This window comes from Podarcis pityusensis (genome assembly GCF_964106645.2).
Source record: "Podarcis pityusensis genome assembly, chromosome: 8".
In the NCBI taxonomy this organism is placed as follows: domain Eukaryota; kingdom Metazoa; phylum Chordata; class Lepidosauria; order Squamata; family Lacertidae; genus Podarcis; species Podarcis pityusensis.
In genome coordinates this window covers 30,720,101-30,743,851 of record NC_138033.1, presented here as the reverse complement: position 1 = coordinate 30,743,851, position 23,751 = coordinate 30,720,101, and the positions used below count along the sequence as shown (strand labels likewise).

General features: G+C 43.8%; 1 protein-coding gene across 3 annotated transcripts in view; it reads left to right on the top strand.

Annotated features, from left to right (window-relative positions):
* The window catches only part of RIMS3 (regulating synaptic membrane exocytosis 3), a 56,577-nt gene that overhangs the window by 5,474 nt on the left and 27,352 nt on the right, over positions 1 to 23,751 (top strand). Inside the window, exon 1 of one of the 3 annotated variants that reach the window (XM_081019579.1) lies at positions 14,159 to 14,415. The exons of the other annotated variants lie outside the window; for them this stretch is intronic. The gene's annotated coding sequence lies outside the window, so the exon portion shown is untranslated. Of the gene's footprint in view, positions 1 to 14,158; positions 14,416 to 23,751 lie in introns of those variants that run through there. 3 annotated transcript variants of the gene reach the window in all.

The following is a 23,751-nucleotide window of genomic DNA, read 5'->3' as shown; positions in this document are numbered from 1 at the left end:
ATATATTTATAATAGCTTGTGTGTGTGTGTGTGTGTGTGTGTGTGTGAGAGAGAGAGAGAGAGAGAGAGAGAGAGACAGAGAGAGAGTGTGTTGTGTGTGGTGGCCATGCCCACTTTGGCCCCACCAACCACTTGCATGTGTTGTAGGAGTTGAATTCCAGTGTAGAATATTTGGGGAAATAAATTTTAGATCGCCTTATCTAGAGATGATTTGGGGGCAGAAAATGGGGCAACTCCAGAGGTCTGGTTAACAGGGAATGCAACCCTCAGGCTGAAAAATGTTCCTCACCCCTGTTGCTGGGTTGAGGTGAGGAGAGGGTCCAATAAATTTTTAACAAAGAATCAGACAGCCAGGGGTTAACAGGCTACCTTCAGCCGCCAGAAGCTCTCTTCCAATTAGCTTTAATAAGACAGCAGCAGGTCCCTTTGGGGAAATGTGGCTTGGACTAATTGGCGGCAAACTTAAATGATTTGCCCAAATGCTGGGAATGTAAAACCGATAATGGAGCAGGGGTGGTGTGTACATGTAGAGTGCACAAGGCCAAGAATGAGGAATGCAGGGAGTCTCCCGGAGCGCCACCTTTGCATCTTTTTAAATCATTCAGTTGCTTGACCAGTAGAAATCCAGCAGGTGAAGCAACCCACTTTCCACAGCTCCTCCTGTCAGCTAACAAGGAAGTACATGGAACTGACACTTTCTGGTGGTTAACACAACAAAATCGAAAGAAAAGAGAGGTGTGATGAAAGCTTTATCCTCCCTGGTCCTCAGCATGTGGGGATGCACCGTGTTCTTTTAGCACTCTGTATATTCTCTGGGGCACTGCTGAATGTAATCCAGGTGTTGAGTGGTAGAGCTCTGGAACCGAAAAACCCCATGGCCAAGGCTGAGTCATGGTGAGCTCTGGCTTAGCATAAACATTGTGTAAAGGTAAAGCTGAAGGGACCCCTGACCGTTAGGTCCAGTCGTGGACGACTCTGGAGTTGCGGCACTCATCTCGATTTACTGGCCGAGGGAGCCGGCGTACAGCTTCCAGGTCATATGGCCAGCATGTCTAAGCTGCTTCTGGCGAACCAGAGCAGCGCACGGAAATGCCGTTTACCTTTCCGTCGGAACAGTACCTATTTATCTACTTGCAATTTGACATGCTTTCAAACTGCTAGGTTGGAAGGAGCAGGGACCGAGCAATGGGAGCTCACCCCGTCGCAGGGATTCAAACTGCCAACCTTCTAATCGGCAAGCCCCTAGGCTCTGTGGTTTAGACCACAGCGCCACCCTGGATTAACACTAGTGAGGATTTGGGTGGGTACACATATCACTATAAATATCAAGTTTCAATGACCAGGGTAGGGGAGCAGTTTTTGTCACCCCCCACCCCACTTTGAAGCTTCAGGAAGGGGAAAGTTAGAACAGACTGTGTTGCAATTAAAATTATCTGCATAAACACCCCGGGAATCGTTTTTATAGTATTACTCCAGATCAATAACTAGAACCGGGGTGATGGAAGGGATTATGCATAAATGCCTCTTGTTTTTTTCACTTCTCAGACAAGGAGGCATTTAAAGCGAACCTTCAAGGCTATGCTAAACAAGCAATTAGCCTGGCACTGTATTACATCACTCAGTGTACTGAGACAGTGTCTTGTCTAGAGTGGCTGATTTCATTAGCACCATGACAGGGCCTTGTATTATCTGAGAGATGGCAGCTTATACAGCCCAAAGCCCAACAGCACTCTTTGGTGCCCTGCTCCTTATTTTGGAATGAAAACTTATCATAGCTGTTCATTTATTTCAGAGTTTTTATACCCCAATTTCCCTCCAGATCTGAGCACAGGGTTGTTTGCAATATGCACCATAAATTATGAACAGTGATATAAAATAAAACAGAAGAAAACCATGCATCCATTATTTTAAAAAACAGCAGCACTAAGCCTAAGCTCCAATCGGCATCAACTTCATCCTGCTCCAAACACCTGGACAAATAAATATATTTTCTCCCATCACGTAAATATAGCTGCTGTTTTCATGAATATGTGCATTTTTAATGCACATTTTACTCCATTATATGCATTTCTATACACTTTAATTAGCCAATGAACTGCATTTCAAAGTCTGGAGGCAAGTGAATTCCAAGGGATGGCTGGGTCGCAGTCTGTGTGTGTTTCAGGAAGAGTGAATAGGTAGGTTTACCTGTAAATGCTAACAGTACCAAATTTCTCCCCCATCCCTAACGTAGGGTGACCAAAAAAGAAGAAGAAAAGCAGACTGAACACCAATATTTTATCTTTCATAGTAGTGCACAAGAGAACATGAATTTAGCGACATAAATAGAAAAATAGCCTCTTGGGGGTCCTGAACATAGGAAGCTGTCTGATACTGTCAGACCATCCAACCATCTAGCCTGGTGGTGTTTACATGGGCTGAAAGTAACTCTTTGGGAATTTAAAGCTGGAATAATTCTTCTTTTAGTATTATTCCACAAGATCCTGAGTTGGCAAGGATTAAATATGGGACCACCTTCATCCAAGTCTGGGCTTTCTCACTGAACTATAAGCTGATTTTAATTCTTGTTTCTTTTGTTGCCAAAGGCAATAGGTTTCCATCATGCTGTAGCAAAATAATAGTAATAATAATTGACGATGAAGGGCTAGAGGGAGTAAAAGCAACAGTGCTAGAGGCTAATGACTTAATTGGAAATCATTTAGGAAACTGCAAGAAAGGTTGAAAGCAAACCAGAGCACAGATGGAGTCAGTAATTCTGGTTTAGGGGTGTACAAGACTTGTTTTAGACTGGAAATTATCTTAATCTAATGGATTATTTTGCCAGATGTCTGGAAACAATCTGGACTGAAGCCAAGGTTCACGGATACTAGCATGGGCTGAAGCCATGGGTCTGCATCAGTGTACCAGGACTGGACAAATGGAGGTGGGGAGAAAAGGGACACAGCTTTGGGTGAAGAAGATGATACTCTGTAGCATCTTCCTCAGCCAGTGACCCTCCAGACATTTTGGGCCATGACTCCCATCCGCCCCAGCCAGTACAGCCAAGCCCAAAGCATCTGGAGGCACCAGGTGGCAGAAGGCCGTAGTAATGCATGATGGAAATGGTTTGAATTTTGAACACGCAGTCTCTGCCCTAGAAACGGATGTCTTGCAATGCAGCAAAAAATGGGTTTCACCTATTCATTTTGTTTTAGGTGTTTTTATACCACCCTTCAATCATATTCTCAGGGTGGGATGGTGAAATAAGAAAAAAGAAAACAATTAAAATGCAAGTACAAGTTAACCCAAGGCCACAGAAATATAAAACAGTCAGTTTTCAGATTAAAATTGTATCTGAAAAGCTTGGAAGGGAAGGTCTTTGGAGGCTGAAAAGACATGATGGTAGGAACCAGGTGGTCACCTCTGGGGAGAGCGTTGCACACCTGGGGTGCCACCAACAAGAAGGCTGCTCTCTAGTAGCCTCCTGCTTCATGTCAGATGGTGGGGCACCTGCAAGGATGCCCTCCACTGAAGATCTCCATGGATAGGCAGGAGCAGATGAAGACACACTTTTTCAAGTTCCTTGGTCCTCAGGATTTAAATACAGTGGTACCTCGGGTTACATACGCTTCAGGTTACATACGCTTCAGGTTACAGACTCAACTAACCCAGAAATAGTACCTCTGGTTAAGAACTTTGCTTCAGGATGAGAACAGAAATCGTGCTCTGGCGGCACAGCGGCAGCGGGAGGCCCCATTAGCTAAAGTGGTACTTCAGGTTAAGAACAGTTTCAGGTTAAGTACGGACCTCTGGAACGAATTAAGTACTTAACCCAAGGTACCACTGTATCTAGAACAGCACTTTGGACTGAGCCTGGAAAAAGAATGGGATCTTGCGTAGCTCACAGGGCATAGGTATAATGTGAACATAAGTACCTGGTCCCAGTTAAGCACTCCAATAGCCACATTCTGCGCTAACTGCAGTTTCTGAGCAGACTTCAAAGGCAGGCTCACACACAGTGTATCAAAACAGCCTAAACTGGAGGTTACTAGAGCATGGATAACTGAGGCAAGGCTATCTCTGTTGAGATAGAGGTACATCAAAGAATATCTGCTTGTTTTCGGCCTTCTCAAACCTTCGGGCCCTTTCAGAGGGCTGATGGCCAAAACTCTAGCATCCTTCACTGAAATCCTGTATTTGTGGAACCTCCAAGCAGAGGCCAAAGCAAGGAAAAGCATGGTCAGTCTCAACATTATGCACGTGTCTGCTGAAGCCTTGGTGGGTCTGAATATACTGATGAGGCATGGAATTTCTCTGCATTTGAAAACCGATGCCTTGCTATCTGATTTCCCCCATGCTGACCTCACTAATTTCCCCCATTTCTAAAACACAGACACTCTTTTTGCCCCATAGGGACACCCCTCCCTCCTTGAGAGCTTCTCTTTTGTTTGTGGTAAGCACAATCTTCTCCAGGGTTTGCTGCCAGCCTTTTGGAGTTCTCCCGAAGGGAAGATTAAGTTTTGTTGTTGATGAGGCTGCAGTGCCCTAATGAAACCCAAGCACTTGCTTTGCAGAGATCAGCTTCTGCTTTGGCAAGGAAAAGCAAAGTATGACTAAGAAGCCATCAAGTAAGGGCCCAGCAACTGATCTCTCTGGGTGAGGGGACGCTGCTTGATCCCTCCAACACTTTCCCCAGGGCAGGTGAAGGGTATTGAGGTTGGACATGGATGACCCTGTCAATTTTTGTTTGTCTCCGTTTCTCATTTTTCTAACCAATTCTCCACATTTCCCCATCAGTTTACATATTTTTAAGTCCTCATGGAAATTCACCAGCATTTTAATGCAAATTTCTCTGCATATTCACATTTTGTATGCAATTTTGCCTAATATAGGCACTTCCTCAAAGCTTTTTTGAACATGTTACTTGGCATTGCAAAATTCAGAGAAGTGTGAATTTCAAAGGCTGGCTGTGTTTGGTTTGTGAATTGTTTCGTAAAGTGTGAATTAAGTAGGTTTTCCTTTAAATTGAAACTGCATTGATTTTCTCCCCTCATTCCTCATAAGAGGGCTGTTGGAGATCACTGCCCAGGTGGAGGGGTTGTTAGTTAGGGTTAATCTGTTTCTGGTTGTGTTAATTTCACATGTGTTTATTCATAACTACATTCCATACTTGTTTCTGCATTAATCTATATATATATATATATATATATATATATATATATATATATATATATAAAATCACATTATATATATATATATATATATATATATATATATATATAATGTGAAAATTGTATTTAAATGCCTATTTTGTTACAAAATAGGTATTTAATTATAAACACATACTTTGGGATAAAGCATAAATGAGACAGAATGGATTTATAAATTGGCACATGTAAATTTGACATAGTACACATTTCATATCAATGTGTGCATTTCTAAACATACTTAATCTTAAAGTATACATTTTCATAAAATGAATGTTGACCTTTTAAAAATTTGAGGACTATATTGCAAATTTTGGAGAAGTGCAAAATCCAAACGATAATTGCATTTCTATCTGTTTTTAATCTGGGACGTGAATTAGATCAGTTCTCTTAAAAATATTGACTGATTCTCTCTCTCTCTCTCTCTCTCTCTCTCTCTCTCTCTCTCTATTGTTGATACTACTGTATCATAGCTGCCATCCCAGGAATCTAGCTGCTAAGCAGAGGTCACTTCCAAGCTGGTGAACAGGTGGACTGAACCAGTGAGTGGTTAAAGAGCTCAGTCTGTAACCAGCAGAGGTGGTTTTAGGGCAGCGTGACCCAAGCAGAGAGGGTGCCCAGTAAGCATGTGGCTGGTTATGGGAAGGAGCCATGAGGGCTCTGACAGGGGCTGTCTTTAGCGTATGCGCCGCCGGGGTGCAAAGATCCGCCCAGCGCCCCCAAATTTAGTTTAGCCACCCCAAATTAACTTTTATTGAGCTTTTCTTGGGAGGGGGGAAGCCAAAGTTGTTGACCTTTTTTGGGGGGAGCAATATTTGAAGGTACGGGGTAACAGAGCAATGGAGGAGGGGGCGGGGACTTTCGCTCCATTGCTTTTCACTGCCACCGATTGAGAGGGACCGGTATACAGTAGTTATACATTTGGCGCCCCCCAGAATCCGGCACCCGGGTGCACTGCACCCCCAGGTAAAGACGGCCCTGGTCCTAGAGTCCTCCCACCTCCTTCCCAAAGCCTTGTGGGGGGAAACAAACCCACCCTCCCCAAAATAGCCCAACGAGGGCTGAGTATGCTCTGAGGCCTGTGAACATCATCAGACACAGGACGTTGAGTGTCAGTTGGAAAAGAAAAGGGGGAAATAGAGATGGAAGAGAGGAGAGTTAGTGCTTGAGACCCTAACTAACAGTTTATAATATTCTGGGGTAAAGGAATTGTGGATTTGAACAGCAGCCCTTCTATTGGGCCCTAGCAGTTAGGGGATGAGGATACATAGCAACATTTCATTATAGTCCCACCGGTAAACAGGTATTATGAAAAAGCCCGAAGTCTTCAGTACACTCTTCACTCTCCCTGCTGAAAATGTCTACCCCCTCAGGACATTGGGGAATGCAAAGTGATACAATAGTCACATGTTTGAGCAGAGTACCTTGCAAACAAATAACCAGGCATGTGACACACCTGCCAGGCACAAAGGCAACTCAAGGGCTTCCAAGCAGCTCCCCTGCGACTCAACAAGCACCACATTCTCCCTCGGTTCCACTGAGATATGTTTGTGCAGCTCCTTGGGTCTGATTACATATTGATCCTGGTGGCAGCTTCCATTAAGCCCAGTTCCCCCGGTGCTTGGCCTTGCTTCATAACCCTGACGATGGAAAATGCAATGGCTTCCCACAAAGCATCCTGGGAACTGAAGTTTGGCAAAAGCGCCAAGAATTCATCACTGGAGGCCTTGTAGAACTGCATTTCCCAACGTTCCTGGGAAAAGGGAATGACTGGGAATCTACTTTAAGATGTGTAGCTCATGCTCTCAGTAGTACACTGATGAGTCATGCCAGTTCCTGCCTAGGCTCTTGTTCTCACACCCTTTTTTTCTCTCCTCTCAGTTGAAAATTAGCATATAAGGGCCTGGCCGGGGAGGGGTGGGGGTGGGGGTGGGGAGAGAGAGCGAGAGAGCAGGGATCAGACTTTTTTGTTGTTGCCTAAATTACTCTGTAAAGGACTATATACACAATACTGGTAATAGTCAATAACTGTTCTAGGTTTAATAAAAATACCCCAAGGAAGCCCATTTTTCCATTGGTCAAGACACCTCTGTCAAATCTTACTTTTTGAGACCCTTTTCTTATCCTTACTTGAACAACCCTTTAAATGCAAACTGAATCAAATCCTCCCCCCGCCCCATCCCTACCTCTGATTTGTGGTGCGCCTTGGGCCTAGAGGGAGAAAGCAAGTGAGTGGATGGCAGAAGTTGTGGGAGGAGGAGGAGGGGAGCACAGTGGTGCTATCAGGGCCTTGCGGGCAAAAGCTTGTTTCGCACTTGTGAGTAATTAATCCTTCAGTGCGGCAACACCTACCCTTTGGAACTCTCTGCCCCTTGATATTAGGCAGATGCCTTGGCTGTATTGTTTTCAGCACCTGCTAAAAACGGTTTTGTTTCAGCAAGCCTAGCCAGGCATGTAATTTTAACATGCCGTTTTAACATGTAATTTTATTATGTATAATGGATTGCTGATTTCATTTGATTCCACTATTCAAATGCAATCTTAGCAGCATGGGTTATAGTCACTGGGAAGCAGTAATGATATTGCCCTGATGACGTATGAATAGGCCCTCGGTGGAATGATTTAATGTGACAATTGTAGTGGATCTGCCTCTAACTGATCCTCTTTTCTTTTCCCTCCTGCTCCCTTGAAAAATTGGGATTTGCATCCTGTGCCTTAAAAGTCTTCATCATTTGCATGCTTCCCTGTGATTGGGCAGCACAAACTGCAAAGTCCTAGAAGATGCCCAGTGAGAGAACCGCATGTAAATTGCAGCGTTGGTTCTTGTTACTATGTCAGAAGTGTGATGCTCTGGCAGATCAGCTTATGGGCATCAGACGTGCATCTCAGTGGCTTCAGATTAAGGGGGCTGTGATTGCTGAGCTGCTCCCACAGAGAGCAAGATATATAGAGAGCAGGGATGAGGACCCGTCTTCAGACAGAGGGATGTATCCCTTTTGGACCCCCACACAGAAGCAAAAGTGATTAGAGCAATGGATGTGGATTTGACCTTTGTACAGTACGGTAGTTTCTACACCCAACTCACACAGCCCTCTGTCCTCCATGCAGGAAAGCAAGAGCTGTTATCAGAGCTGAAGGACATATCCCAGGCAGGCAAAAACATGCAAGGAGGGTACAAAGCAAGGCCACTGGGTGCTGTGACTTCGGGGGAGTCTTGGGGGACTGCATTTGGCCTCTGGGCCTGAGTTTCTCAACCCCAATACAGAAGGATAAAAGCAGGAGTCTGGTTACACGCTAATCTTGAGAGCAATGGGGCAATATAACCACAGCAAATGACATGATGAAATAACTAAAATATTACTTAAATGGTCTCACGTTCCATCTTCTTAGTGTAATAATCATGGTGCTATGATTTAAGTGAGTTTTAACTGTGAAACTATGTGCTCAAAGAGTTTTTCTATTTTAAACAAGGTAGCGAGCTGCTTTTTGTTGTTGTTTCTTTATGCTTCCTAACTGCTTCTTCCTTCTGCTTCTGCATATTTCCACATCAGTTTGTGATTTTTTTTTTTTTTAAAGAAATGTCCCCATGGAAATGCATCAGTGTATAATGTGAATTTCTCCTAAACGTACACATTTTTGTATGCAATTTTGCCTGATTATACATATCTTTGCAAAACATACTTTCCCTAATTTCCCCCCTTATGCTCACTAATTGTGTTTATGCATACTTTACCTTAGTATATGCATTTTTGTACACACTATTCAGATGGAGAAATGCATTGCAAAATTTGGAGAACTGCAAATTTCAAAGGATAGCCGTGTTTCAGTTCACCTTTTTTTCTTTTTTGCAACCTGTGAATCGGGAAGGGTCATCTTTAAATGTGAGCTGAATTGAATTTCTCCTCCCTCCCTTTATTCTGGCTCAGAGCCATACATCAGGCTGCCATTGAATTACCTTGAATGGTACCTTTTGCCCTCTTCAGTAATGACCTTTAGAAGCGCAAAATCTCTCTTAGACAGTGGCATTTCACATAGTGAACACTTGCCACACCCCTGTTCTCCTTCCAGGAAGCACTGCCTGAACACCCCCACCCTCACAAGTTGCTATAGGCTTTATTCTGCCTGCTGATAATTTACTCTGCAATAGCGAGTCCTGACCTGGCTACTGAAGTACGAAGTATGTCTGTCTGGAAAAGCAGTTGACTGGGATAGGAGGAAAAAGGATTACATTGCTCTGCCCAAACAACAATGTTTGGGAAATGACTTTAGCTCAGTGGTAGAGCATTTGCTTTCCAGGTTCAATTCCTGGCATCCCTAGATAGGGTTGGAACCCCTGTTTGAAACTCCGGAGGGTCACTGCCAGTCAGTGTAGACAATACTGAGTTAGATGGACTAAGTTAGATGCATTTCTGTACACATTACTTGGCTGGAGAACAGTGTTGCAAAACTTGAAGAAGTGTGGTTTTCAAATGATGGCTGCATTTTTTCCCTTATTGTTTCAGAAAGTGTGAATTGGGCATTTTATTTCTCCCCCATCCCTTCTGAGATGACAAAACCCTGTCCAAAACCCACATGGATTAGGATACTGAGAAATCATTTACAGACCTCTCCTCAGATGCAACGGGTTTGCATGTACATTCACACATACTTGCCTTCTATGAAGGGGCCAATTCCAGCTTAGATGCTACTGTTGAGGTCTGCTATTCGTATGATGTTTCTCTTCTTTGGCCTTCCCCATTTTTGGTGACCTCCCCTGTGTGATGGGTGGTGGATAGACTTCAGCCCTCTTCACTGACCTGTGCTCTGCAAAGACTGCTCTCAGCCTCTTCTTTTATCCTGAATTGGATTAGGAAAGTTAATCAGCCATTTGATGGAGGTCTCAACCCTTCCTGCACTTCAGGATTAAGAACCTACTGCCAGAGCTGTTAGCCACTTCTCTAACATGATAATTGTTTCTTGGCTGCTAATATATCCTGCCCCCCCCCCCCCGCTTCCTTGCAGTGAGAATAGCTCTGTCTTAGGAGAAAGAAAGGCTCCGGAAGATACTGGTATTGCCTGTTGGTACGACTGTGCTCTCTTGATGTCTAAGCCACAGGGAACCTTTCTTTCACAAGAAGAAAGATAAGAAAGCTCTGATTCACACATGTATGCATGTCCTTTGATGACTGCAATGCACAGAATACCACTGAAGCTTTCTGACATCAACTTAAATTCACTGCTTTTCAATAGAGTTTGTAAAGGCCAGGGCTACTCAAGTGGCAGAGTGGGGTGGTGCGATCCTGCAGTGGCAGAATGGACTGTGCCACTTCAGACTTCAAGTAGGGGGCAGGTACCATTGTTAATGGTCTCTTATGTGTTAAAAACCAACCAAACCCAAACTTCATTCAATCGACAAGGAAATTGAGAGGGAAGCTTCTAGTCCAGTGTGGTGTTGCATTGCTATTCTTCTTGTACGGAGTCCCCATCACCACCTATAGGCTGACGGGGTATAGTCCAGTCTAGAACCTCAGAACTATGCCACTATGTTCAAGATTTTGGGCTCAGTCTTCATATTCAGCAGCATGAGTTGATGTAGTGCTGAGGCAACAGAATAAGAAACCTTATTCTCTGAACTGCATGTGGAAAGGAGATTACCATTTTTGAATACTCCCCATGTTCTCAGTTAATTGAAATAAACAACGTTGAGGAAAGCAATTCTAGCCTAACCCTGTCCCTCCTGGACCGGCTTTCTGTTTGCAAGGAGAGGTTTTTCTCCTTGATGTAGGAAAGCAGTAAAAAAAATATGATTGGCCCACCAGGAGTGATGCAGCTCATTTTACCACCATATTGCTTGTTTGTTTGTTTGAAACATGCCTATATTGCCCTTCAATTAAACAGATCTAGAGTAGTTTTCAATAGCTTATAAAACACAATACATTTGCAACAATAAGTAAAACACTTTATTGCAGCAATAAAAAAGCAATTGCAGCAGAAACATTCTAGGCAGTCTTCAGGGACAGCCCTATGCACAATGCACTGCGGTAGTCTAACCTGGAAGTTACCCAAATGTGGGCGAATGCAGCTGAGCTATCTCCATCCATGAGGGGTTGCAGCTGGCAGAGCAGCCTTAGCTGGTGGAAGGTGCTCCATGACACTGAGGCCTTGTGGGTCCATTAATCACAGAGCTGGACTAATGAGCACCCCCAGGCTGTAAATATGATGCTTTAGTGCAAGTGTGATGATTTCCAGAACAGGCTGAGTAACACTCCCCTAGACAAATGAACCGTTTAACAACGTACTTCTGTCTTGTCAGTACTGAACTTCAGTTTATTCATTCTAATCCACTTCACCACTGCCTCTAGGCAATGATTCAGCACATGGACTACTGAATTTGTAGGCCCACTCTTAGGGGTCATTTGTAAGTGTGTGGTAATCAAAGGTAAAGAAATCAACAGATGTGCAACCCAATCCAAACTTGATAGTTGTTTTTTTTTACCCTTTCTTTATGAGGGCAAGAGATGCACTTGTGACCAACTCTGGCTTTGTCCAGTGGAGGACTGAATCTCGAACCTGGGGTGTAGAAGGAGGAGACACAGAAACTTGATAAGCTTTAAAGATGAACCAAGTGTAGAACATCATAGCTTACAGAATTTTTGCGGTTCATGGTTGACTCTTAGCCTCATCTGCCTAACCCAGGGCCTGAATGTAGCTTTCCAGGCCTCTCTGGCTTGCATCCATCTCTGGCCCTCTTCTGCACCTTCATAAGGTACTGTTGCCTGGCTGGAATGTGTTCTTGAGTTCTGATAATGCCCCTTGCTTGTCAGGATGGAAAGATTGCTCTGCCCACTTTTGTATCTGGCCCCTCCCACCCCAGAAGGTTGCCCATGAGGGGCCATTGGGCTGAAAAAGGTTCCCCATCCCTGGGCTAGAAGCTATATATGAGCTCTTCTGGGTCAAGAAGTCAGTCCTAAGGAATGGGTGTTCTCTTGGTAAGCCCTGGGCATCTAAGCTAGTATTTCCGTATAGCAACTGCTGCCATTACTACTTCACCCCCTTTTCCGGGTCCTCACTCTACAGTTAAATGGGAATTTCAGTCCATTGACAAGCCTGTTAAGTTGCTAAGAGAAAGCATCTATTCCATCCTCCATGAATCCTGGGACAAAGATATGTGAGGCTACATTTTCCTTGGTTCCTGAGGAATGCTGTTGGAGTAAATTTATTGTTCAGCAGTGGGCAATGAAACAATTCCAGGTGACTTCACTGGAGCCAGAGTTTTCACCTTAGTCTTCAAACATCTTAATTCTGGAGCCGCCTTTGTCTCCTGCATCATGCCCAACATGGACATACGGACATTTGGATGCATGGGCTATTTTATACTCAGCCTAAGAATCAAGTGCTCTGCAAAACAGAGCAACGGCAGCAAAAACAGTGCTTTTTAGAACTGAAACAATAGTAAGCAGATATTCAGATTCGCCCCAGAATTTCATTTGACAAATTTTACGTACAAAATTTTGAACCTGAAACTCGCATTTAAATATTGTGTGAAATTTTAAAGGAGTCCAATTTTCAGTTTGTTGGCATCTCTCGATTAGTTTGATTTGGGCAGGTGTCAAACCTCATAAACTGTCACCTCTCAAATACTAAATCCGATTAGTCATAGGCCCAGTACACACAAGCATAAATGTCACTTGGTATCTAATCACTCAACAAATCCCTTATGACTCTCGGCTCAATGTCACAAATAAACAAAATTCCCAGCATCCAAATTTTACCCAAGATTCTATGGTTTCAATTCACCTGATCTTGTTTGTGGATCAGCACCGAGTCAGTGCTGTCATTACCAAAGCACAGGAGCAACATTATGTGCATTGATTAACATATCATTTAAAAAGGAATACTGATGTAATGAGACCATCACATCTGGATTCCTTTCCTGTTGTGATTTAATCAACGTACTTATACGTAATTACAGCATCAGAAACAAACCCATCAAGATCCCTATGTTGCCTGGCATTTTGATCAATGCACATTTGCTCTCCTCCACCTGGTGGTCTGTCAGTAAGAAAGAAAAATACATTATGCAAACCTGCAGCAAACTGTGCACCTACCAATCCTGAAATTAATTTTAGAAATCATTCTAGTCAAACCAGAATCCCACAGAATGAAAACAAGATGGAATGGGGTGCACACCCTCTCGTCCCTGGCAATTTGCGTTTGAGGTGCTGTGAGGTGATGCTGAAGCTCTGTCTGTGGCATGTGATCTGCAATGTTCAATTCATGCATGATACAATCACTGATGTCGCCGCCATCAGAAGATGGAATGTGTTCATTTGCAGCAACTCACAGTGGCAGGCAAATTCCAAAGAAGAGGAGCCCATTTGGAAGGATTTTAGGGAAACTGTGAGGGTAATAGGGATGCATGTGCTGTGTGCGTCACCACTTGTCAGTGATCTGATTAGCATTGTGGGATAATGAGCCAGTGATTTGTACTGCTGTGGTTGAAATCCAGAACACTTGGAAGATAAATATCCTGCGTATTCCGATGAACCTCGAACCTTTTCCATTGAACCTTGAACCGTTAGCACTATACTGTCTGCTTTTCTGCACTGGCTCAGACCCAGCGCTGTATCAGTGGCACAGTGGTGGGGGTGAGTGCTGCGTTTGGGTTCAGCAGATTCTTGCCCCTCTCTACATTTCCTCTGTGGCTAATCCCTCCCTGTCACTGTATACTACTCCCACCCCCCACCCCAGTGACAATAGAGTTAATGTGGTGGGGAGGAGGAGACACAATATTTTTCTCCCCCGTTTCATTTCTGGAGGGGGAAGAAATCCAGAGGCTGCTACCCACATGCTTGGACTTTCTTTCTTTCTTTCTTTCTTTCTTTCTTTCTTTCTTTCTTTCTTTCTCCCTCTCCCCCCCCCAACTTTTGGCTGTGAGGAGAATTGGGTCAGCAAGGTAACCATGGTAATGCTTAAGCAAAGAGAGTCTACAATCCAGCCCCCCTCCCCACCATCTCCCTCTCCCTCTCCCCTTCTCTCTCTCTCTCTCTCTTTCCCTCCAGAAACCCTTACATTACAGATTAACTAGATTTGTCAGCTCCAGCAATGAGATTTGGGGCCTGAATCCCTTCCATTTGGGGGCCACGATTATTCCAATCTATTTCTGGAGGGGAGGTGGAGGGCGGGTTGTTGAGTTGCTTCCGTGACTCCATTTACACTTGGATGCAATATAGGACCCGTCCATCTCTAGGTAAGGAGCATCCTTCTTCCCATCAGCATTGATGTTTATTTTCATTGATGTTGGGCAAATGGGGGAGGGGGAGGGGAGGGGAGGGGAGGGGGTGTAGCATTACTTTTGCAATAACCCTTGGCAGTGTCAATTCTGGGTTGGCAAAGCTGAATTTTTTTAAACAAATACAGTGAGGAATTTGTCCGTCCCCCTCTGCCAAATGACTGGGTCTATGCATTGTATTTTCCTTGCCACAAAGGAAGATTTCTGTTTGCATTTTGCATGCATGGCTCTTTCAAAGAACAACCAAGCTGGCACCAGGAGGCAAGGATGCTAAAAGATGCATTCTTTTGATGTCCTGCCTCCTCTTTGCTTCCTAAGGGTCCTGGCAGGGATGACAGGTCATCAGGAATGTGAAATGGATGCATGATTTAAAAGAAATCTCAGAACAGTGTCTGGAGGCACAAATCTCTCACATTGAGTTCAGTGGCCCTTACTCCCAGGTAAGTGGATGTGTAATTACAACCTGGTCAAGCATCTGTAATCATGTTAGCTGATGATTGCTTCACTTCAAACCCCCACCCCCCGTCCTCTTGAAATAAGTTTTTCATGATTTTAGGAACCTGGTATCTTTGAGAATGTTTTCATTTGTTAAAAAGTCAGAATGCTTCTGCAAGAGAAAGACAGCAAGAATTGGGAACTGATTGAGCTTCTCTTGCAAACCTTCCCCTCTTCTTGCTGTTTATTTGGAGAGAAATGAATGAGGAAACAAACAGCGGTTTGGTTTTGGGATGCTGAAGTGAATGATGGTATTAGCTGTTGTGAGTCTTACAGCAGCCACCCTGTGGCTAAATTAGCAGTGCAACTCTCAGGGTTTCTTTTTTGGAACTACCTTAAAGGCATAAACAGCCTGGGAGAGCCGAGGAAAAGGTAAACCGAAAAGACAGGCTAAGAAAAATAGATGCCTTGTCTTGTGTTCCAAAATGAGCAAAGAAGCACCCACCATTTCAGTTTTTTGCCTCACCTTCTCTTTCACATGTTGCATTGCCAGCGATCTTACTGGCATCGCTGTGGCATAATGATCTAATTTCTGCACCCACCCTAGTCTGGTCAATCTCAGCAGCAGCAAATAAAGAGCAGGGCAGAAGAGGCAACTGACATGGTCCTTTCTACCTGCTTTTAGAGAAGGCTGCTTTGATTATTGTTGTTGTTAATCATAAATGAGACATAAATTTGCTTCATTTATGAATCACTCCCAATGAAGCATATAAAATCAATTTCACAGTACAATAAAAACATACAAGACAATTTCAAATCCAATGCAGATATCGATTGGGATAAAAATCTCCATTTGGAAGTCTTATTGAAAGAGGAAAGCAAGCCCTTTTACCAACACAAATGTTCCCTCATTTAGCTATCTATGGATACAAGAGGTTTGAAGGATTATTGCACCCCACATCTTTTTGCCAGTCGTGCCTTGCCTTGTCCTGAAGCACAATTTCACTTAACATTGTGGAGTGTTGTCATTATGATAGCAAAAAGAACTGTGGTAATTAGTCGTTCCAACATGTGCTTGGTGTGGGAGAGTGGGAATTAAGCAGACCAACAGTGCAATCTATTGGTTGCCTATCTGGAAGCAAGCCCCGTGGAGTTTCATGGCGCTTACCCCCAGGTAAGTGTATATAGGGTTGCAGTCTAGGGGCCAAACTATACATGACCCTAAACCAGGAGTGGCATTCCAGATGTTGTTGGCCATTAACCAAACTGTATGGGGCTTGTGGGAGATGGAGTCCAGCAACATCTGGAAGGTCACAGGTTACCCACCTAGAAACATCACTTGCAGTTGGTGCCTATCGTGTCGCTGCATCCATGTCCCCACTGTTGCCCTGAGTGGGGCTTAAATGGAGATGACTCACCAGCAGCCACCAGCACCTCTTTGATGCCACCCAAACCTGAAGCCATTGCTCTCCAATCATCCTCAGACTCATCAGATAAGCCTTCTGTAATTTCTCCTGCTCCATGGCCCTGCAGGAGCATGCGAATGCAGAAACAGCTGTGGGCTTCGCTTGCCAACTTTAAGCCTTCAGATGACTTTGGTCCTTTGCTGAGACAACATTTTCATTCGCTCAGCCAACAGGGCTTAGCACTCCTTTAACAGAGGTTGGATGGCTATCTGCCATGCATGCTTTAGCTGGGATTCCTGCATTGCAGGGGGTTGGACTACATGGCTGGTTGGAAAGAGTCGTGCATCTCTAGTAGGTTGCTTAAGAGAAGTTTGAAAAGGATTTAACTTGTTAAGATCTGAGGTTGCAGCCTTCAACCAGTCATTTGTTAGATTAGTCAACTAAAAAGCTGACCCCAATGAACAAAGCAACAGGTTTTTTAAAAAAGTGGTTAACTGTCTTAACACCAGAATGGGCAAAACCTGTAGGTGGCAGACAACTTTTTAAAGTGGATGTTTCCCCTTCTCTTTCACACATGACTGTAAGTTGGGTGCTGCTGTGACATCTAGAGACAACACTTAAACACAAATGAAAATGTCTTATTTACTCATAGAGGTATTGCTTTATTCATTTGCTAATAGAATAGAAATAGAAAACCCTTATCAGGTAAGAGTTCCTTTAATTGGCTGATGGACCTATTAAGAACTTGAATAAGGTGTGTTAGGATAGCTTCAGTGCTGGTGTTGTATGGCATCATAATGAATTTTCAAAGGGTCTACCTCAGAAACCTCAGCAGCCTCCTTTGTAATTCTAAGGAGAGTTAAGTGTCTTTCACTCTATATCTGGGTCTCAGTGTTGCTATACAGGAGCATTCAGATGAATCACTAGTGATCCCATTTGGATCAAATTGGGCTCTTAGCACCTCCTTATGCACGCTTCTGGCCTGGGGATATGGCTCTCCCATATTATTCATACTCTGGCTCTGACTCCCCTGTAGCTTCTTTAGCTCCACAGTCATGTAGGAACACACAAGTTTGGAATCTGCTATGGGTCTTTTAAGGATTGCAGGCAATTTCCTGGGAGAGGCGGGCAGAGATCCCGGCAGCTTTTTAGAGCCTTCACATAATTCTGGTCCTTTGCTGATAAAACATCTTTCTATAGCCCAGCTAGCAGAGGGTACATAGAACTATCCATGGTCCTGATTGTTGCTCCCTAGAACCTGCCTTGTCAAAGGCAGTAGTCAACTAACCAGCCTTGACCTTGCTTTTTATATCTGGACTTGTCTCCACATAGCTGTGATCTTAAGGAGCTGGTGTTGTCCCATGGCAGTGGCCTTACAGGGAGGAACTCTAAGCTGCTCTAAAATGTCGTTTATTCATTTCCATCTTAACAGCATTATGGTCGGAGCAGGTTTTTGGGCAGATTTCCACTTTTCTTGTCTTTGGTGCCATTCCTCTAGTTACCCATATTTGGTCAATTCTTGTCCATGTCATTTTGGCTTCAGAGAAGAAGGTTCCCTCTCTAGCCAATGAAATGAAAAGGGTATTTAAATATACCTTTCTGAAGAAACCAGAGGCCTTTCTCCTGGGCATGGTCGGCCAAATGGTGCCAAAGAAGGACAGAACTTTCTTTATGTATGCCACAACAGCAGCAAGAATACTTATTGCAAAGTACTGGAAGACACAAGACCTACCCACTCTGGAAGAATGGCAGATGAAGGTGATGGACTACATGGAATTGGCAGAAATGACTGGCAGAATCCGAGACCAGGGAGAAGAGTCGGTGGAAGAAGATTGGAAGAAATTTAAAGACTATTTACAGAAATATTGCAAAATTAATGAATGTTAGAATGATGTTGGAATGAAGCTAGGTGGTTTAAGCAGTAATGCTATAAAGGTGTATGTAAAAAAGGATTGATAACAGATGAAAATTTAAAGTTATAGTATATTAAGTTAAAGGATCATGAGAAAACAAAGAGGGAAAGAAATTGCTGACTTAACTAATTGAACTGGAATACAAAAAAGGGAGGTATGAGGAGGTCAGGGAAACAAGGATATGAATGTAAGCTATGGAAAGATTGATCTATTATTCTTTTTTTAAAAAGTGTCTTTTATTCTTTTATTCTGTAGTTTGTATTTTGTATTTTTCTTGTATTTTTACTTTTTGTTTTTGTGTAATTCTTTTTTTCTCTGAAATTTTAATAAATATCATTTAAAAATAATAATAAAATGTCGTTTATTCAACCCAATTCGCGTTAGCATGTATTCTTTGTTTGTTTGTTAGCCCAACAAAACAGTACACTGCATTTCCATGGAGCAGAACAAAGTGGTAGGATTGGCAGCAGATGAAGGAATTCACAGAGCATTCAAAATCCTGTTTTGAATAGCAAATAGGCACTGTTTTTAGGGAGAGAGCAAAACTAGAGCTTTTCTTCCCAGTGTGCTACTTTGCTACTCACAGAGAATCTTCACATGAAAGAGCATTCTAAAAAACAAGATCTCTTTCCTGCTATCAGAAGAGTGGGGACCGTCTCCTTTTGATGTTTGTGTTGAAAAGGCCCAAAAAAGTGGTAAGAGACAATATTTTTTGAGCCACCAGTATAGGAACATGAGATCTTTGCAGTGCAAGTAGGAAAGGTTTTGCACCAACTCACGAAGTGAGGAGGGAGATGGAAACTCACAAAATGGATTTGCTGCCAATGTGATAAAGTGAAGGCAACATTTTTCAAATTGAGCTGCTCATAACTTGGGGCACGCAAATTTGAGGTGCTCTGTAGGAGGCTGCAGTAGAAAGCACTTGCCAACAGCTGAAAAGCCACTTGTGAATATGAGTACCTATGCTTAAAATGTGCTGGGATTATTTTTGCCAGTTTAACTGTCATTCTTTCTCTGCAGGGAATTCTGGGCACAGTAGTTCTGTGTGCAGGGCCAAGGAATCTGTGGTAGAGAATTATCAGCACCCTCCTCAAATTCCAGTTCCCAAGATTATTTGGGAGAAGCCACTGAAGTAGCATGAAACCAACTTTCCCCTCATTGTATGGCTGAATACCTAGGTTTGCTAACATTGGAACAGGTAACAGCAGCCAATCACTACAGGAGAAGAGCTTTAGCTCAGTGCTAAAGCAACTGCTTTGCACTGGAGTGATTTCTGACATGGGACAGATAGGACAAATAAGCAAACACTGGCAATTTCTGCTCCTGTTTCAATTTTTGTCAGAATTCTCTGACGACCCTAGTGAAGTGCACCTAAAATGTAATGTGTGAAGTGACCCTGAGAACTTCAATTATATACCATTGAAAGCAGGATGTTACAAAAAGTGTGTGTGCGCAGTTAAGGATCTCATTATTTTGACTATTACATTACTCTTTAATTTTCACCACTGTGCTAAGTATTGCTTTGCCATTTATGGCTGGCTTGAAGGAAAGGTCCCCTGCCTCGTTCATTTTCAGAGAATAGAAAAGCGACCCGCTAACCCATTTTGTTACTAGGAGCTGGTTAACGCTCTTGAGCAACAGCCAAATCTTTTATTGAAAGGCTGGCAAGAGAGGTCTATTTATCTAAATTTCCTGGGGAACTGCTGATTTGCAGGACTAATTGAGGGCTGGGGTGGCATTGGCAATGATTTAAACTTGCCGCACAATGCCTGTCTAAAACAGAGTCCTGCTCCTTGACAATAGAGATCATTGGCCAACAGCCTATAGCTAGCACTGTCTTTGTTCTGGGCCACAAAGAAAATCTCAATTTCACATCCAAATTCTGAACTGAGAAAAGCCTGATTCTGCAACCTGAACAGATTCTGCAAATCAAATGAAGGGAGTCCCCTGGAGATTGAATACCCTGCCCTATTAATATTCTGTTCATTCCACCTTGGGGCTTCTTAGATATTGTGGCTGCTCAAGGTTAACTTGCATTGCCAGGGGCTTAAAATATGCAGAATGGAGAGAGAATTCAGTTTCCTATCCAATATCATTGTCCTTCCCTTTGACTCCCCACCCTGCCCCCACTATATGATTGGAACAAAGTCAAGGGGAACCATCCACAAGGGAGTTCTCTTGCAGAAACTTCATTGAACTGGATGGGGAAAGCACATGGACACCATGTTCTTGAACTTCTGCCATTCATGTGCAGGAACTTTTCCCAGTGAATGGTGCTTTTATTCAGCACCTCTGTTTCTAAATGTGTGAGTAGCTTGGTGTCTCCTGCACACACTGGGAAAACCAAAAACCAAACGTTCAAAGAGCAGTGCAGGGTTATTTGCAAAAAGGCCTTCAAATAGCTCTGGACTGTGCTTTGAAGTCATGAAAGTTAGGGCTTCAAAGCACAGCATCATCTGATGCAAGATGATTGGCAGGTGGGTGGCTCTGCCTGACAAATTTGACCAGGGGTGGGGAGATAATGATTTGGTCTAGCCAGAAAAGCCTCCCCACCCCTGTGGTATAGAGTAAACTGCTAAGTCATGGCTGGGCCTCCAAATTTGACCCAAAAGGCCATTTTGCCCACCCAGTATTCACCTGACATCAGGTGTAGGACAAGTAAAGCTGTGGCTGCAAAGGAACAATGGGAGCCTTAAAGTGAGCTCTCCCAGTTCTTTTGCAAGCACAGTTTGGTTCAGAATGTTTAAAATTGGCACAAAATGCAAGCTGTGCTGCTTACAGCAGAGGTTAGATCCACCCAACATCATATGATGCCAGATGATTGACAGGGGATCTGGTCCTCTGGCCAAAAGTGCTTCCCCGCTATGATAAGTAATCTAATTCTTTCAGGCAAACAGCAATGTTGGCAAGCACTCTTTCTGGAATCAGATCAGATGAAGGGACAGGGCTCCTATGCAGATAGAAGCAGGCTTAAGGTTCAGTCACTCTAATTCACTTCTGTGATTGGTAGACTGTCAGGGAAAGGGGGGCAGCTACCCCCCTCCACTCCACAAACCTGAGTTGCAAGGGGCATATTCCTCCCAACATTTTCTCTATGCTTTTCAGCAAATGGTTGCCATTCACTTTTATAGACGAGCCTTAGCTCAGTGGTAGAGATCTGTTTTACATGAAGGTCCCAGGTTTAATCCCTGGCATCTCCAGATAGGACAGGGGAAAATATTTCCCTTAGATTCTGGAGACCCGCTGACAGTTAGTGTGGGCAGTACTGAGCTTGTTAGATCAATGGCCTGACTCAATATATAAGGCAGTTTCCAATGTTCCAGTGGCAGAGCAAACCCATTGCATGCAGAAAGTCTCAGGTTTAATCCCTGGCATCTCCAGGTAGGTCTGGCAGAGGCTCCCTGTCTGAAACCCTGGAGAGATGTTGCCATTCAACGTAGCTAATTCTGAACAAGATAGACCAATGATCGGATTCAGAGTAAGGTTTCCTGTGTCACCACTAGATTTCTCCTTTAGGTTGATGAGAAACAGTCTATTCTCTATAACCTCAAGGTGCTCTGTACTCAGGTCTAGGTTAGTAATCCCTTTGCCCAGTATTGCCACCTGGAAAGGAGACCTGGGACAGAAGCCTCCCTTCTCCAGCCATCCATAATCAGGGCCAGTCCTACCATTCGGTAAAGTGAGGTGGCTACCTCAGGCGGCTGATTTTGAGTATCATGAAAGAGCAGCAGATTGTTAGTTCTATCATGGTCCACTTTTTGCTGCTTGTGGTACTTTGTGCCCCAGGTGCCCAAATAATTTGGCAGGCTTTGCGTACAATGCACCTTTACTGGAGGGGGGACACCATTTGCAGCTCCACCTCAGGCAGCAGAATGTCTTGGGCCAGCCCTGTAAATAACAGGGATGCTTACCCGGCTTCTTGCCAGTGACTGTCTCAGCACTCTGGTCCTTTCCTTCTTACTGTCTCCGAGGCTGAGGTGAGACTTGTGTGTTGCTGTATCATGCCTATTCTGGGTAAAGGGCCATGGCTCAGTGGCAGAGCATCTGCCTTGCCAGGAAATGACCCTAGGTTCAATCCCCTGTTGAGATAGACCACTATCTGAAAGAGAGAGAGCTCCTGCCAGTCAGTGTAGAAAATATTGGCCTAGAGGAACCAGTGGGCTAGACAGAATTCAATTAATCTGGGATGTTTTCCCACACAAATTCCACTGAAACAAATGGAGGATGCAGAAGGCCACAGTAATGTTATTGTACAACACCCAACTATTTCAGTGAGGTTTGTGCTGTGGAACTTCTTCGTGGATTGCGCAAGGTCTGCAAGTAGGTGGCCTGTGAACTTTCTGACTCCAAGCATCAAAGTATTTCAAGTTGGACCAGCAGTAACAAGCTATTTACCCTCTTCCTTGCCCCTTAGTGCTGTTTAGTGTCCAAAATTACGTTTGCCACCAGAAAGGAGGAGAAATGTATGTATTTAAACCTGCCCTTCCTCAGAAAGAGCCTTGGGCAGCTAACAACCTTTATCAATACATCTGGGGTTCCCAAAATGGTGCCTTCACCATCTGCCAAGACTGCATTTCTCTTTAAAAAAGAAAGAAAAAGCTTTCATTGGTAGGGGTTGTTTGGTTGGGTGCCTGTTGTTGTTTTTTGTCTGTGCATTATTTGTTCAGGGATCCACGTTTTGTCTCTTCTTTGGGGTGAGTGTCTGAACATCACTGTTTATTCTTCTTTTGTGGAATGAGTATATTGATGTGCCCATGACAGAGCCTTAGCTTTCCAAATGTGCCCTCAGGACCCAGAAAGATTGAGGACCCCTCCAATAAATCAACATCACCAAAATCATCACGCCAAAATCACAAGGATGCCACACAAGTTGCTACAATGTTGAATAAAATGCCAGGAATTTGTTGTCTCCGAGTTAGCTCCAACCAGCTAAAAGTGCAACACAAAACCTTTCCCACACAAAAGCAGTCCAATTCCACCCAGGCACAGCTGGTAACTTGGCAGGCCAGTGAGAAATGTCATTTCTAGAGATCTAGAGAGTTTGCTCATATTTAATCTTTATTTTATTTTTTCCTCCCCTTCCTCCCCACTTTTTTCTTTCTTACCGCTTTCCTGGAAGTGTTTTCCAAGGCGCAGCCGCCTTCCCCTCTTATTACAAAGTGGCAGGGAATGAATAATTTAGCTTCCTCTAGATGATGGATGCATCCCATCACATGGGAAGGCTGAATTATTCATGGCAGGGAAAAGCAAGAGTGAGCAAGTTAGGCATTTGGGCATTTTAGAGGAGCGTTGGAAGCTGCCTTATAGCGAATCAGGCTGTCTGTTCATCTAGCTCAGTGCTGACTGCACTGACTGGCAGGGGCTCTCCAGGATTCCAGGCAGGGAATTTTTTCCCATTCCCTACTTTGAGATTCTGCTGGGGATTGAACCAAAGAGTATCTGTGCACAAAGTGGATGCTCCGCCATCGGGTTGCAGCCTGTCCCACTACGGTCCCTATGGCAAGGCTGAGCCACTTTGGCACAGAATGGGCAAAAGGAGA